At 50.7% G+C, this 16,332-nt stretch overlaps 1 long non-coding RNA gene across 1 annotated transcript; it reads right to left on the bottom strand.

The window, feature by feature from the left end:
* Nucleotides 1-1,930: 1,930 nt before the first annotated feature.
* LOC103786994 (uncharacterized) lies at nt 1,931-15,191 on the bottom strand. The gene is made up of 4 exons (XR_612736.4): nt 14,900-15,191; nt 7,803-7,874; nt 2,168-2,618; nt 1,931-2,066 (listed from the first exon to the last, which is right to left on the bottom strand). It is a non-coding gene; the product is annotated as an uncharacterized LOC103786994 (long non-coding RNA).
* Nucleotides 15,192-16,332: the final 1,141 nt, after the last annotated feature.

Below are 16,332 nucleotides of genomic sequence, written 5' to 3'. Positions count from 1 at the left end.
GGCGGGCAGGGGGCGGGCGCGGGGCGGGCGCGGGGCGGGGGCGGGCAGGGGGCGGAGCGACGAGCAGGGCAAGGCCCGGGGAGGGGAGAGGGGGGCGGGCGCCGCAGCGGACCTGCGGCTGCGAGGACGGGGCGGGCCGGGACCCGGGGGCGGCGGGGACGGGCGAGGACGGACGGGGACACGTCCCGCCCCGAGGGAACCGCCCGAGGCTGCGACCCAGCATAAGGCCCGGGGGCTGCCCCGCGAGGAAGCCCAGGTTTATGCGGAAGGTGAACACCGCTGCCCGCCGGGCTACGACCCCAGCCCGAGTCCGGCGGGGCAGCGGGAAGGGGGGAGATTTGAATAAAGAGATTCACCGCGGGGGGGACGGGATGGAGGAGGAAGCCCGCAAGGCCCCTGCAGGGTCCTGCCCCGGCTGCACGGAGGGACGGACGCGAGACAGGAGGGGCGTGCGAGGGCCAGATCTGTCCCCAGGTCTCCCTGTTCCCAGGTCTCCCTGTTCCCAGGACGCGGCCCAGCAGAGCCTCTTCCTCCCCAGTTCCCAGGCTCCTCCTCCCTCCCAGGTGAAAACCCTGTTTCTATTTCTTCAGGGCCAGCATCCTGAGCCCCACCTGCAGGCCCTGGGCGCTTTCCTCCTGGCAGCTGTGCCCCCACCCAACCGGACCGCTGCCTGCAACCAGAGAGCCCTCACACCAGCAACACCCCCCCCCCAGCCTGCTCCCTCCTCGTGTGCACGAAACTCATGGCACTGGCTCGACGGCTTTCTCTGAAACCCTCTGATTCCGCCTGGCCCATCCACACTGTCCCTTCCCGGCCAGGGCTCATCTCCTATGCCTGGACCAAACAGCGTAGTCTCCAGTCTCCCTGGTCTCCCCACACGTGACCCCACCCATCCTCTGAAGCAGCCCCAGGAGGCAGCAGTGACTTCACACTTCTAGTGCCTGGCCCTCCCAGCCCTCCTCTCTGGGCTTGCTTGCCAGGGTCCTCCCAACCTGACTGCTGCCTCCCACCTCCTCTCCGCCCCTGGAGCTCTCCAGCCGCAGCCGCGGGGCCTGCTTGGGATTCTCCTCTGCTGGCATCATCCCTGCCTGCCTCAGCCTTCCCAGGCCCAATCCTGCCCCATCTCACCTTTTCCCGCCCAGCCACCTGGCCGGGTCCCCACCAGCATCTGCCTTCAAACCTGGAGTCCTTCTCTGAGTGCTTGCGGTGCAGTGAGGAAGGAAATCAATGTAAAGGATTATGACCCACATTTTTTAAAAATAAAAAGATTAAGGAGAACAGCATAGAGTAGAAGTGGTCATCCCACACTTCTGCAAAACTTTTGTTTCTCAGGTGGATGGAGGAGTGAGTCTGTGTGTATCAGGGTTTGGTGGTGTCTCTGCAGTGCAGTGGGTGTGTCTGTGTGTCTGCTGTGTGTGTGTCTGTGACCGTACCTTGTGTGCATGTGTGTGCATGTCTCTCTGTGCTGTGTGTGTGCATGTGTGTGTTTCTGTAACTATGTACCGTGTGTGCATGTGTGTCAGCCTGTGTGCGTGTGAGTGTGTGTCAGGGGTGTTCATGTGTCCTGGGTCCTGGTGGCTTCTCCTCCCGAGGCTTCTGGTCTGTCTGGCCCCCGTCCATTAACCCTGCAGTGCAGGTCTCTTTCACCTCTTCCATCTCACCTGCCCTGGGGCACCACTTCCACCCAACCCAACCCATTCCTAAGTCTTCCGTCAGGGGAGGTGCCTGCTGCCAGGGGAAGCAGGTCTCTGCAGGTGTGGCCTGATGCACTGCCCTGGGGGCCTGTCTGCAGCTCCCAGGAGGGAGGGGCTGGGGCAGGGCGGGTGCCAGCCCACCTGTGGCCCGAGTTGGCCTACCTCTCTCCTGCCCCACTCCCCACCTTTGGGGACTATGGGGCTGTGATCAGTAGGAGACGCAGCTACTATGAAACACATGTGACTGCTTACCTGGTAGCTGTACGAACTCTTTTTGCTCATTCATTTCACTTGGGGCCTTACCTTGGCCTCTTGGCTGTGTCCCCATAGGCTCTGTAGCATCCCCTCTTTCTATTAGAGTTGTATTGTTTCCTTTGTAGACACGAGTAATATGTGATAACCACAGAAAAATCAACAGAAAATGCAGAAACACACGTAGAAAATAAGAACAAAAGTCTCTCCATTCGCCTTACCTCCTCCCGGGCCCTTCTGCACAGACACCCACAGGTGCTCTGAGGGCAGCGCCCAGCGTCCACATGGAGCTCTGCTCGGCCCTGTTTGTCCCTCCACCAGGGTCCCGGAGGCTCTGTGCCCTCTGGTAGGGGCAGGCTCAAACCAGTGCCCCCAAAGAGACGGACGTGCCAGGTCCCTGGGGGGCCTTGGAGCACAGGTGTGGGGAGCAGGGGAGTGGCCATGGCTCATTGCAGGGACCAGGGGAGGGCTCATGGGCTGTGGAGGAATGGGCTGTGGGGTGCGCAGGGAGGAGAGAGCATCCAGGACCGAGGGCAGCTCCGGCAAAGGTCCTGGGGTGGAGCAGGTGGAGCAGGCTTAGGACTGTGTCTGGGTTCCAAGAAGCGGTAGCAGATTCCTCAAGTCTGGGGCCTGCACCACAGGTGTCTGTCTTGCTTCCTGGGCAGGTGGGGCCTGGGATGGGGTTGATGGGTTTGCAGGGAGAGGTGATACAGACAGGGAAGGGGCTGCACTCAGGCTCAGAGGAGCTGCCCGGGCCGTGGTTACAACCCGCAGTGCGCAGGAGCCTAGGAATTGTTCAGCTTTCGTGAGAGGCTGCACTCCTCTTGACATAGAGCAGACCTGGCCTCAGCCCTGCCTCCACCTGCACCTGCCAGGGCCCTTTGTGCTCCCTTCCCTGCCGCAGCATCCACCCAATCACAGGGTGAGTTGTCTGAAGACACATAGCTCACACAGGATACAACCTCACTGTAAAAACTCCACATGTGACCAGTAAAGCTGGAGTCCCAACCCTGCCTCCTGCCAAACCGAACCCTTATCATCTTCTGTGGGTTTTCCTTCCAGGCTGTTTTACAAAATGCATTTTGTAGATATTTGTTACTCTAGAAATATTATGTTGCTTTGTGGAATTTTAAAAACAAAGCATACATGAGATAATATCCATGGTTTTGAAACTTGCTTTTAAAGCTCAATTTCTGTTCTAGCTCTTTCTATGCCAGGATGAACACATTTACATAAATGATTGAATGAAACTAGCTAAGTCTCCCTAAAATTAATGAGACTTAGCTTATTTGTCAATTCTTCCACCATTCATGAGACTTAGCTTATTTCCATTTCTTTGCTTAAAATAATATGCTGTCTTGAAAAGAGATAGAAACTGTGAGAAAGAACAAAATGAAAATGCTAAAAATGAAAACGCAGTAAAAGAGATGAAAAATGGCTTTGAGAAGCTTGTCAGTAAACTTGACTTAGCCAAAGAAATCCATGAATTTGAAAATAGCTCTATAGAAATCATCCAAATGGAAAACCAAAGAGATAAGAGGAAAAACATAGAGCGTGTTTCCAAGGGATTACAATACGATCTCAAGTAGTGTAACATAATACAATTGGAATCACAGATGGTGAGGGGGTGGACAAGGAATATTTGAAGAAATAATGGTCAATAATTTTCCAAAATCAATGACAGACATCAAAGCACAGATTAAAGAAACTCAGACAACATCCATCAGGTAAAACACCAAAAAAGTAAAACAAACAAAATAGAACAGAAACAAAAACAAGCACAGAAACCTGTGCATATTCAAGCTGCTAGGGAAAAAGACATGCAGAAACTCTCTAAAGGAACTGGGAGGAGAAGGGAGGGAGAGGGACACATGAGACGCGAGAAAAACAAAGATAAGAAGCACAGCAGAACTATCTGCAGACACTATGCAAGGTGGATGATGATGGAGGGATGGCTTTCAAGTACTGAAAGGAAAAAAAAGTGCTGATTCAGATTTTTTTTTTTTTTTTTTAGGCGGAGTCTCGCTCTGTCGGCTGGGCTGGAGTGCAGTGGCGCAATCTCGGCTCACTGCAAGCTCTGCCTCCCGGGTTCACGCCATTCTCATGCCTCAGCCTCCTGAGTAGCTGGGACTACAAGCACCTGCCACCATGCCCAGCTAATTTTTTGTATTTTTAGTAGGGATGGGGTTTCACCATGTTAGCCATGGCAGTCTCAATCTCCTGACTTCATAATCTGCCCGCCTCGGCCTCCCAAAGTGCTGGGATTACAGGCGTGAGCTGCCACTCGTGGCCTGATTCAGAATTCTTTACTAGTGAAAATAACTTTTAAAAATTAAGGGGGGAAGGGGGAGGCCAAGAAGCAGGCGTTGGCTATCCGAGCAGGGGCCTAGGATATCCTGTTTCTTCTGCAGTTTGCTGACCTAAGCCAATTCAAGGCACTTTGTCTTGGAATTGGACCACTGTATACGTTATTTCCTTCAGACATGAAGAGTAATAGAGTATAGAAATGGAAGAAATAGTTAAAAATTGTAATTGCTGCAAATGACAGCTATCTAAAGGGAAAATGGTAGTGTTGTATCATGTTGATAACATGCTCCAAGGTAAAGCATGTGATGATAATTCACAGAGCATGGAAGAAATTGTTGGGAAAATACTGCCGTGGGGTCCTTACACTATATGTGAAGCAGTCTCATACTATCCGAAGGTAAACTCTGATTAATTTAAGACTTAACCCTAGGACAGTGAGTACAATTTTCTAAAAGAGGTATAAGTTATAAGACAAGAGGACATAAAATGGAATGATAAAGTAATGCTCAGTTAACCAAGAGAAGGCAGAAAAGCAAGCAAAAGAAGCAAAAAACATGTAACAAATAGAAAACACGTGACAAAATGGTAGCTTAAAATGCAATTGTATCAATAATCTATTAAATGTGGATGGTCTAGCCATACCAGTTAAAAGATAGATTGTCAGATTGGATTTTGTTTATTTTATTTTTATTTTTTTATTTTTTTGAGACAGAGTCTCGCTGTCTCCCAGGCTGGAGTGCAGTGGCGCCATCTCGGCTCACGGCAAGCTCTGCCTCTCAAGTTCACACCATTCTCCTGCCTCACCCTCCTGAGTAGCTGGGACTACAGGCGCTCACCACCATGCCTGGCTGATATTTTTGTATTTCTAGTAGAGACAGGATTTCACTGTGTTAGCCAGGATGGTTTTGATCTCCTGACCTCGTGATCTGCCCGCCTCCGCCTCCCAAAGTGCTGGGATTACAGGCATGAGCCACCACGCCGGGGCTGTCATATTGGATTTTAAAAAGCAGGATTCAACTATATCGTGGCTACAAGAAATGCACTTTAAATCTAACGGCATATATAGAGTTAAACATAATACACCATTCAAGCACCAGCCAAAAGAAAGGCGGAGTTGCTGCTTCATCTCCGACAAATAGATTTCAACATCTACGTGGATGTAGATGTAGATCTAGAAGGAGCATCCACATGGATGATGAGGGACTTTGCATCATAATGAGGGTCAGGGCTCCAAGAAGACATCACAGTCATAAATGAGCATGTACCAAACAACAGGGCTTCAAACCCGATGAAGAAAAACCCATCGAACTGGCAAGAGAAATAGACAGATCTCCAGTTATGCTTTAAGACTTCATCTCTGTTCTCTCGGTAATTGTCAGACACATGGACAGAAAAATCAGTAAGGATGCAGAGGGCATGAGCAACACTATCCAGCACCTAGAGCTGATTGATGTTCATAGAACACACCACCCAGCAACAGCTTAGAACATTCTTCTCAAATGTGCATGGACGTCACCAAGATAGACCATATCCTGGGCCATAAGATATATCTTAACAAATTTTTAAAAATACAAATCCTACAAAGTATGCTTTTAGGGCATAACAGAGTTAAGCAAGAAGTAAAAAATAGTTATCTGGAAAGTCCCAACATATTTTGAAATTTTAAACAACACATTTCTCAATAAATCGTATGACTCTTGGGAGACAATTAAAACTTTGTTTAGTTAATTGAAAATAACAGCATATCCAAATTTCTGGGGAAAAGCTAATGCAGCGCTTAATGGGAAATTTATAGCACTAAATGCGGAAAAGAAGGAGCACAAGGACACGACCTGAGCCTCCAACTGAAGAAGCCAGGAAAAAAGCAAATTAAGCACAAGGTAAACAGAAGAAAGGAAATAATAAATATCAGAACTGAAATTAATGAAAAATAGGAAGCAGACCAAAACAGTAGAGAAAAATTATTGAAGCCAAAAGCTGCTGTTTTTTTGTTTTGTTTTGTCTTCTGGAAATTCTGTCTGGACTGATTTTTTTTTTTTTTTTTTTTTTTTTTTGATGGAGTCTCACTCTGTTGCCCAGGCTGGAGTGCAATGGTGTGATCTCGGCTCACTGCAGCCTCCATCTCCTGGGTTCAAGTGATTCTCCTGCCTCAGCCTCCTGAGTAGCTGGGATTACAGGCATCAGCTACCACGCCCGGCTAATTTTTGTATTTTTAGTAGAGATGGGGTTTCACCATGTTGGACAGGCTGGCCTGGAACTGCTGACCTCAAGTGATGCACCCACCTTGGCCTCCCAAAGTGCTGAGATTACAGGTGTGAACCACCGCGCCTGGCCCAGACTGATTTTTTTTTAAAGGGTACTGACGTAAATTTCCAATATCAAGAATGAAAAAATAGAAGAAAGAAAGATCCTACAGATATTAAAAAGATGGGCCAGGCTCAGAGTCTCACGCCAGCAATACCAGAACTTTGGGAGGCCAAGGCGGGACGATTGTCTGAGCCCAGGAGTTCAAGGTTACAGAGAGCTATGATCACGCCACTGCACTCCAGCCAGGGTGACAGAGTGAGACCCTGTCTCTTAAAAAATAAAAAGGGTAATAAATGCTACTTATGAAAATAGAGAATTTATAAAATACCATTTGTGAACAATTTTAATTTTAAAAACTGAATAGCTCCATGTCTGTTGAATAAATTAAACTCAATTAAAAGCCATTTAGGAGGAAAACCCCTAGCCCAGATGTCTTCACTGGTAAATATTATAAAATATTTATTGAAGGAATAATTGCAAATTACAGAAGCTCTTTTAGAACACAGAGGAGAAAGGGAAACTTCCCAATTCATTTCGTGAGGCCTCTATTACTCTGACACCAGACAGAGACACTGCAAGAAAATAAAACTGCAGATCAATATCCTGCAAAAATCCTTGACAAAATGTTAGCAAAGAAAACCCAGTACTGCAGAGAAAGGATCGTCACAATCCTGACCAGCAGGTACCATCTCAGGGATGCAAGGTTGGTTTAACATTCAAAAGTCAGTCAATATAATTCACTCTATTAGTAGAATAACTGAAAAAAGTCACGGGATCATCTCCCTACAAAAAATACACATCTACAGAAAAATAATATAGCAAAATTAAACGCCCATTCTTTAAAAAGTTCAGGAAGTTAGGAATAGAAGGGAATTTTCTCAGCCTGGTAAAGAGCAGAATTTTATACTTAATATTGTAAAACGAAATCTTTCTCCCAAGGTAAGGAACAAAAGAAGGATGCTGCTTTCACCATTTCTATACAGTATTGCATGGGAGATCTTAGTTTAATTAGGCAAGAACAAGAAATAAAGGGGTACAGATTGGAAAAGAAGAAATAAAAAAGGACTAATCACACACGACATGATTGTCTGTAGGAAATCCTAAAGAAACTGTACACAAACTTTTAGAATTAATAAGTGAGTTTAGCAAGGTTGCAGGACATAAGGGCAACACAGAACAACTGGCTGTGTTTCTATATACTAGCGACGAAAAATTAGAAATGAAACAAAAAGCAATACTTACCACAGCAGGGAATATGAAGACTCGGAAGATACTTGATCAGAAGTTTAAATATTGTGAAGATGTCAGTTGTCCCTAAATTATGTATAAATACAACACAATTACAATCTACATGCTAGCAGCTTTTTGGTAACTATTAGCAAGCTGATTACAAACTCTGTATAAAAACACAAAGGAACAAGAATAGCCAAAACAAGGTTGAAAAAGGAAGAACGAGTTGGAGAATGCTACTCCCTGTCTTCAATATTTTATTATAAAGCTGCAGTCATCAAAATAGTGCAGTTTGCAAAAGGAAACAAATATAGACCAATACAACAGAATAGAGTCCAGAAATAGATTCGTGTGTATATGATCAATTGATTTTCAGCAAAGGTGCCTCCTCTTCTCTGGCCCCTCCCCCTCTCCCATCAAGTGGCAGCTGGGATATGGGAGAGCAAGATCCATATGGATGGGTGAAACAACCCTGGCCTACGGTTCCGTCTCTAGTTCAGCTCCAGAGGGGTCGGTGCAGCACGCATCAAGGAACACGCCCAGGAGCAGGTCACTGCACCCGGGCAACCGAAATCAAGGGTACCCCCAGCAGATATTTCTAGTACCTGCAAAGACCTGCAAATTTAGGTGCAATGCGCCCATCAGGGGTCACGTCCTGGGTAACATTCTGCCTTGATTAGATTTTCAGGGAAACATAGCTAGAAAGTTAAATCAGTATTAACTTGTCCATATTGATGAGAGAAGGTTATGTTAATCTTTTACTCATCTCCCAGAATCGGTTAAAAAGAACACAATGGACAACACCAGCTCTTGGAGGGGATAAGAACCGGGCGGAGCGTCCCCATGCTGCTGGTGGGAGCATAAATTGTACAGTCTCTTTGGAGAAGTGGCCTCTCTGATAAAGTGGAGCATGCATGCATCTGATGAGAAGTCCTCTCCTGGGAATGCGCCCCACCGCACATGTTCTAAAAACACGTGTCCAGGAACCTTCACAGCAGCACCGTTCATCACAGTCTGAACCAGAAATAGCCCAGTGTCCCTCAGCAGTCAAATGGAGACGGTGGTTGTTTAACGCAATGTGGTGACCTTCGGCAATGAGGAGGAAGGTGTGACAGCAGGGCTGAGCCTCACAAATGTCACGGTTGCGTGGGAGGAGACAGACGCCTAAGTGCACACAGTCGATGATCCCATGCACACAAAACCCTTACTGTTTAGTGGTCAGAAACATTCAAAGTCGGCTGGGGGACAGTGGCTCATGCCTGTAATCCCAGCACTTTGGGAGGCCGAGATGGGCGGATTACTTGAGTCCAGGAGTTCGAGACCAGCCTGGCCAACGTGGTGAAACCCCCATCTCTACTTAAAATACAAACATTAGCCAGGTGTAGTGGCACGTGCCTGTAATCCCAGCTACTCGGGAGGCTGAGGCGGGAGAATTGCTTGAACCCAGGAGGGAGAGGTTGCAGTGAGCCGAGATCGGGCCACTGGACTCCAACCTGGGCAGCAGAGCAAGACCCTGTATCAAAGCACACACACACACACACAACCCACCATTCAAAGTTATTCTTACAGATCATAGAAAAACTGATAAAATTTCATAAGAATAAACATTTGATACTTCTTGAGATCCTAGACGATGTGATCAGATAAGGAATGAATTTTCCAATTCGTCATACGTCACACAGAGACTAGTCTCCCCTAGAAATACAGAGGCTCAGAATCCCATCACATTCAGAAATATAAAGATGGGTCAATATTAGGACATCAGCGACCACAAGTCACTGCTTTATCAGAACAGAAAGCCATGGGATGCATCAATAAATTCCAAGATGTTCAATAAAATTCAACACTTGATGATAAAAACTCTTTTGCTATGGGGCAAAGCATGCTTTCTTTTCTTCCTTTTCTTTTCTTTTTTGAGATAGGGTCTCACTGTCACCCAGGCTGGAGTGCGATGCTGTAATCATGGCTCACTGCAACCTTGAATTCCTGGGCCCAAGCAATCCTCTTGCCTCAGCCTCCTGAGTAGCTGGGACTACAGGCACATGCCACCATGCCCAGCTAATTTTTGTATTTTTTGTAGAGATAGGGTTTCTCTATGCTGCCCAGGCTGGTCTTGAACTCCTGGGCTCGAGTGACCTGCCCACCTCAGCCTCCCAAAGTGCTGGGATTATAGGTGTGAGCCACCGTGCCTGGCCAGCATGCATTCTTAACTTCATAAAAGTCATCTCCCAAATATTGAGAATAGATTGTGAAATATTTTGCATTCCTTTTAAAATCACCAAAAAGAAAATGATAAAATTTGATAAGAATAAACACTTGATACTTCTCGAGATCCTAGATGATGTGATCAGATAAGGAATGAGATGGAGAATAAGCATATTGAGTTATTTGCAGATGACAGCATTGTCCCTCTAGAAATTCCAAGAGAAATCTGTCAGAACACTGCAAAGGTATCAGAATAAATAAAAGTTGGGGATGATGGGCATAGGCAAGGTGAACATCAAAACAAACCAATAGTTTTCTTATACATCAACAATAACTAATATAGTATGATAGAAAAAATGTCTTCACGATAGTCACGAAACATGAAATGCCCGCAGTGAGCCTTGAAAGGTGTGCAAACAACTTCATCAAAAGGATAAACTTCTACCAAGGGATTGGAAAGAGTCTCCACAAACGTGAGCGCCCCTTCGTTCCCTCAGTGAAGCCCAAGGGTGAAGAGCAGAGCTTTCGATGTTAGAAAGAGGATGGGACACCCAGTGGTCCCCAGGCCGGTCAGCTCAGGGCTCCATCGCGTCATCACCCTGCCTGTCCCCTGCTCTGCTCTCCGCCTGCTCCCTGGATCACAGTCCCCACAAAGCTCTTGCACTTAACCCTTTCCTCAGGCTCGAGTCTCCAGGGAACCCACCCAGGACATCCTCTAAATTCATAGATAGGGAGTTCACACCGAGGGGTGGTGAAGCGGGAGAGGCACACTCAGCTTCTGCAGCCGTCCTGCCTGGCCCATGTCCACTTGCCAGCGAGGACCTTGGCAGATGCTCGCCCCTCTGACCTCCTGAGCTGGTCCTCATCTGAAAAATGGCAGTAATAACAGTGTTTGCCTCCTGAACCAGCTGGGGGGATCCAACATGACAATCCACTAAACCTCAGCAATCGGACAGGAGCCGAGGTGGAGAGAGTGTAGGCCGGGGTCTGATCCCATTTCAGAGACCGGGTTCACAGAGAGGAGGCCATTTTCCCCAAGCCTGCATGGCCACAAGGGAAGAGCTGGGTTCGGAGGTAGACGGCCTAAGAGTGCCTGCTCAGCCCCCGACCCCACAGCCGACTGGGACCCAGGCTCAGCCCCCGACCCCACAGCCGACTGCGACCCAGGCTCAGCCCCCGGCCCCACAGCCGGCTGACACCCAGGCTCAGCCCCCGGCCCCACAGCCGGCTGTGACCCAGGCTCAGCCCCCGGCCCCACAGCCGGCTGACACCCAGGCTCAGCCCCCGGCCCCACAGCCGGCTGACACCCAGGCTCAGCCCTCGGCCCCACAGCCGACTGATACCCAGGCTCAGCCCCCGGCCCCACAGTCGACTGGGACCCAGGCTCCCCACACCCGGACCCCTGCGCTGAGCCTTGCTACGCCCCATCAGCCCCTGCTCCCTGCGAGGTTACCTTGCTGGCTCCAGGCCTCCTCCTGTCTTGGATGGGCCTGCTGTGTCCCTGTGGCTGCCACGCCAGCCCCGCTCTGTCCTCTAGTGTGGAGGCTGCCCTTGTCCTCTCCCCAACACCTCTCTGTGCACCTTTGGTTGTGGGATTTGATCCTTAGGTTGCATGTTCTAGAAAGGCGTGTGGCGGTCGTTTTCTTGCAGTTTTTTCTTGTTTGGCATTTTGTGCAGGCTGCCTGGGGTCTGCGTGACTCCAGGTGTGATGTGGGGCATGTTTGATTGCAGGGTGTGCGTATAACTCAGCTCTGCTGTGTGCCCTCCTCAGTGGGGCATGCATGTCAACAAGAGAGGCTTCGGGAGAGTTCCAGGAACACCACCACAGAGGGTCTGTACTGCAGGAGCAGTCCTGTCACGCCCCCGTGTCCCCTGCACCACTTCTCAGATGACACCGGCAAAGCGTGACAAAGCGTGACAGACAGCGCTGCTCTCCCCGACTGTCTTTCTCCTCCGGTGAGAGCCCACTCTGGTGGCCCCGGCGCAGGAGGCGTCCACACCATGCACACCGTGCTGGCCGTGTTGAGGTCTGGCTGTCAGAGGCCGTGAACCCCGGGAAGGATGACGCGCTCAAGGCATGAGGAGCAGGCGGGGACCCACCGTGCCCCTGCGGACCTGCTGCAGGCGGGCGGCCTCGTGCCGGGAGCAATGCCCTGGCGAGCATGCGAGTAAGGACTCAGCCATGGGGCCCAGGCACTGCACCTTTTTGCAACTTACTCTTGGCTCTGTGAGCCATATCCAGGGGATTTCATGGGCTTCTCTCCCCACACTGTGACTGGAAACCAACGCAGCTCCTTTTCCTGTTCCTCTAGGCAGGACAAAGCCCAGCTCACTGTGAGCGTGAGGGTGACCCAGCGGCCAGGGGGCCTCCTTCACATAGCAGTGGCTCCTCACCCATGGGCCCCATGACACCCCCTCTGCCCACAGGCCCAGCAGCCCCCACCTGGACGCAGGGGCTCTGCCTCCTCGGAGGCGGCTCAGACCAGGCCTCCAACTTCAGGGCCTCCAACCATTAAGGACCGGGGAGTCAGCACTTCTGGGAGCCATTTGTGGAGCAGCTGTGGGGGTGCCACAGGCTTTGTAGCCTCAGCCATAGGGAGTGGCGCCTGTGGCTCAGGCCTTCTCCAGAGACCCCCACTGAGTTTCCGCCCGGCTCAGAGCTCGAGGCCTGACTCCAGGACTCGCCGGGTTTGTGACTTCGGGAACATTCCTCAGCCTCTCTGTGACTCTGTTTCCTCATCCGTGAAAAGGGGAACGAAAGACTCTCTCATCCTGGGGCCCTGGAAAGGTTACGATTTACGAGACCGACTATAGCAAGAGTCGTCAAAGGTGTGGAGCAGCTAGAACTCCCGGCCCTGAGTGTGGAAACTCAGGGAACTCCCAGCACTGACTGGAAACTCAGGGAAGGCCACTCACTTCCGCAGTAGGACAACCCTTCTGAAAAGCAGTTTTGCCACTTGCTAAAAAGTTAAACACACACCTGTCTCGTGATCCAGATATTCAGGTCCTCAGTCATCCACATCAAGACCTGAAGCCACATGTGCATAGCGGCCTTGTTTGTGAGGGCTGCAAACTGGAGGCAAAGCAAGCTCCTGTCAGGAGGCGAGTGTATCAGCCAACCCGGAGCTCCTCTCCCACGGAGGGCACTCAGGAGCAGAACGCAGTGAACTCAGTGTGGGCCACAACACAGGCAAACAGCACAGAGCTCGTGCCAAGGAAAAGAAGCCAGACCAAAAGGTGTGAACTGCAGGATTGTGTTCACGTAAGATTGTAGCAAATGCAAACCAACCTATGTGACAGAAAATAGATCAATGGTTGCCTGGGGTCGGGACTGGGAGTGGCTGTGGAGGACAGGACAGAGGACACAAGGAACCCTGAGAAGTGGGTCTGTTCACTGCCTGTATGGTGGCAGTGGATTCATGGGTACACACAGATGTCAACTCATGTCAAATGGACACTGATGTGCAGCTTGTTGTATGCCAATTCTCTGTCAATAAACATGATTCATGACAGTTCAAGCACTAGTTAGTTCAGTCTGCACCCTCGGGTGGGGGTTTCCCTGGCCAGGTATGCATGGTACAGTAGTAGGTAGCCAGGTGATGTGGTTTGGCTGTGTCCCCACCTGAATCTCATCTTGAATTGTGGCTCCCATAATCCCCGCATGTTGTGGGAGGGACCCGGTGGGAGGTAACTGAACCATAAAGGCATGTTTTTCCCGTGCATCCTCTGGGTCCCCGTCTCCACGTGCCCTGCCCGTGCCCCCAGGGACCACCTCCTTGCCTGGGAGCCTTGGCCTCAGACTCAGCTTGTGGACAGTGGTGTGTTTCAGATGGTTTTTATGTTATTCTGTAAACCACGCAAACACATCACACACATACTTGTGGATGCATGGTGTATCTTACAATAAGCAAAGTCAATAAAAAACCTTAAGACCAGGACTACAAATGTGGATGAATTTTTACAATGAAGTTGAGCTCTCTGGGGATGTTCTCAGTGAAAAGGCTCGTCCAGACCCAACTCCCCTGCTCTGCCTTCAGGTGCCGGTGAAGGGGACACATGGCGTTTCTGGCCCCTCAACTCGTGGGAGGAGACCTGGGGGTGCTGGGAGGGCCGGGGTGGGAAGAGCAAGGACTGTCACGTCCAGGACGCAGGTGAAGGGGCTGGGGGGCGAGCCTGGGAAGGCAGTGGTCGTGGGGGCCTCACGCTGCAGCCCCACCCACTGAGCCCCTCTCCTCTCCGTCCTGCCCTCCCCACGGTGGTCCCCCTCTTCCCTCTGAGCTCCTGTCCTGCCTCCCCACCATCTGCCTCCCCTTTTCCTGTTTCCTGTCTGGCTCTTCTCTCCACCTTCGCCTCCCTCAAGGGGTTTCTGTAAACGAAGGAAAAGGGAAAGATCCAGGGTGTTGCCCGGCCCCGTGAGGGGAGGCAGAGGCCAGCGTGCCCTTTGCCCAGCCCTGCAGGACACCCGGCCTTGGGACATCCTCGCAGCCAACTCCCGCTGCCGTGGGCCGGTGGTTCTGGAAGTCTTTTGAGCTTGCCACTGGCTCTCCCTGCCCACCTTAGAGCCACACGGAGCCCTCTGTGTGCTGCTGCAAGTCGGCGCAGAGATCCCCGGGCAGCAGCCTTCAGCCTTAACTCACTCACGGCGCGGTAAAAAGGCAGCCTCCCCAACCAGCCGCCAGCCCGAAGTCACCTGCTGCGGGCTGTGGAATGAGTGGAGGGGACCTGGCCGGCCCACCCGGGGGGCACAGGCGGGCAGGTTTTGGAAGGCCTCTGCAGGCAGAGCCCCTCTGTGTCCTCCCGCCTTGCTGTCTGGGATGTGGGCCAGGCCCCTGGTGCTGGTGAACAGAAGCACTGGGCCCCCACTGGCCAGACCCGGGGCAGGAACCAGCGGCCGAGTTCGTTACCTGTTGTGGTTTCGGTGAGGTGAGTGCTCAGCAGGAAGAGACGCAGGCAGTTCTTGGAGAATCCTGGTGTCAGGCCTGTCCCTTGCAGCGAAGCCCCTGGAGAAGGTGGGCATCTCCCCAGCATGGCCAGGCAGGGACAGGGGTTGGGGGACGTCCAACCAAAATCCCAAAAATGTGTTCCGTGAGACTTGATGTGATTATTCTAAAATGCATATGGAAGACTAAAAAACAGGAATAGCCAGGACACTTCTGAAGAGGGAGCGAGATTTTTCCACCGCATGTTGGGATTGTTAAGAAATTATAGCAGTGGAAGTGATGTGAGATTTTTGCCTGGATAAACAGATGGGCACCAGGATTGGACAGAGAACTCAGGAACAAATTTTTGTGTGGGTGGAACCAATGGCTTTGCAGGTTGGTGGAAACAGGGGAAACCTCTCAATCAGTAGAGCTAGAAAAAAATAGTTGTCCATATGGAAAAAGATGAAAGTAACTCCCAGTGGATTAAGGATTTAAATGTCAAAAACAAAACTGTAAATTCTAATTAGAAAATGTGGCCGGGCGCAGTGGCTCACACCTGTAATCCCAGCACTTTGGGAGGTCGAGGTGGGCGGATCACGAGGTCGGGAGATCGAGACCATCCTGGCTAACACGGTGAAACCCCGTCTCTACAAAAAATACAAAAATTAGCTGGGCGTGTTGGCAGGTCCCTGTAGTCCCAGCTACTTGTGAGGCTGAGGCAAGAGTATCATTTGAACCTGGGAGGTGGAGCTTGCATTGGGTCAAAATCGCGCCACTGCACTACAGCCTGGGTGACAGAGTGAGACTCAGTCTCAAAAAAAAAGAGAGAGAAGAAAAAAATGGTAAGTGGCTCTCTTTTAGAGGGTGTGTTTGGAAAAGATTTCAAAAACACGACACACAAAGAAGCAGAGGGCATAGTCAGAATTGATACTCTGTGAAGACTTTAAAAAGGAGATGATTTACAAAGGCGAAGGCAGGGTTTGTGGAACTCAACACAGGACGTACAGTGCCCAGGGCTACTAACTCATTTATTAGCGTCCGAGAGCGTGCTCCAGCGGGGTGAGCCTACAGTAGTGGTCCAGTGGGGGTGAGCCTATAGGAGTGGTTCAGCAGGGCGAGGCTACAGGAGTGGCCGGCTCAGTGGAGGACTCACTTGTTTATTAGGGTCCGAGAGCGAGCTGCAGTGGGGTGAGCCTACAGGAGTGGCCGTGCTCATTGGAGGACTCACTTGTTTATTAGGGTCCGAGAGCGAGCTGCAGTGGGGTGAGCCTACAGGAGTGGCCGGCTCAGTGGAGGACTCACTTGTTTATTAGGGTCCGAGAGCGAGCTGCAGCGGGGTAAGCCTACAGGAGTGGCTGTGCTCAGTGGAGGACTCAACCACTACAGCGATCGGCAGGGAGAAACCCAGGGGAGTC

This window comes from Pan paniscus, chromosome 22 (assembly GCF_029289425.2).
Source record: "Pan paniscus chromosome 22, NHGRI_mPanPan1-v2.0_pri, whole genome shotgun sequence".
NCBI lineage: Eukaryota > Metazoa > Chordata > Mammalia > Primates > Hominidae > Pan > Pan paniscus.
Note: the sequence above shows the minus strand (reverse complement) of the source record. Positions and strands in the feature narration are given on the sequence as shown.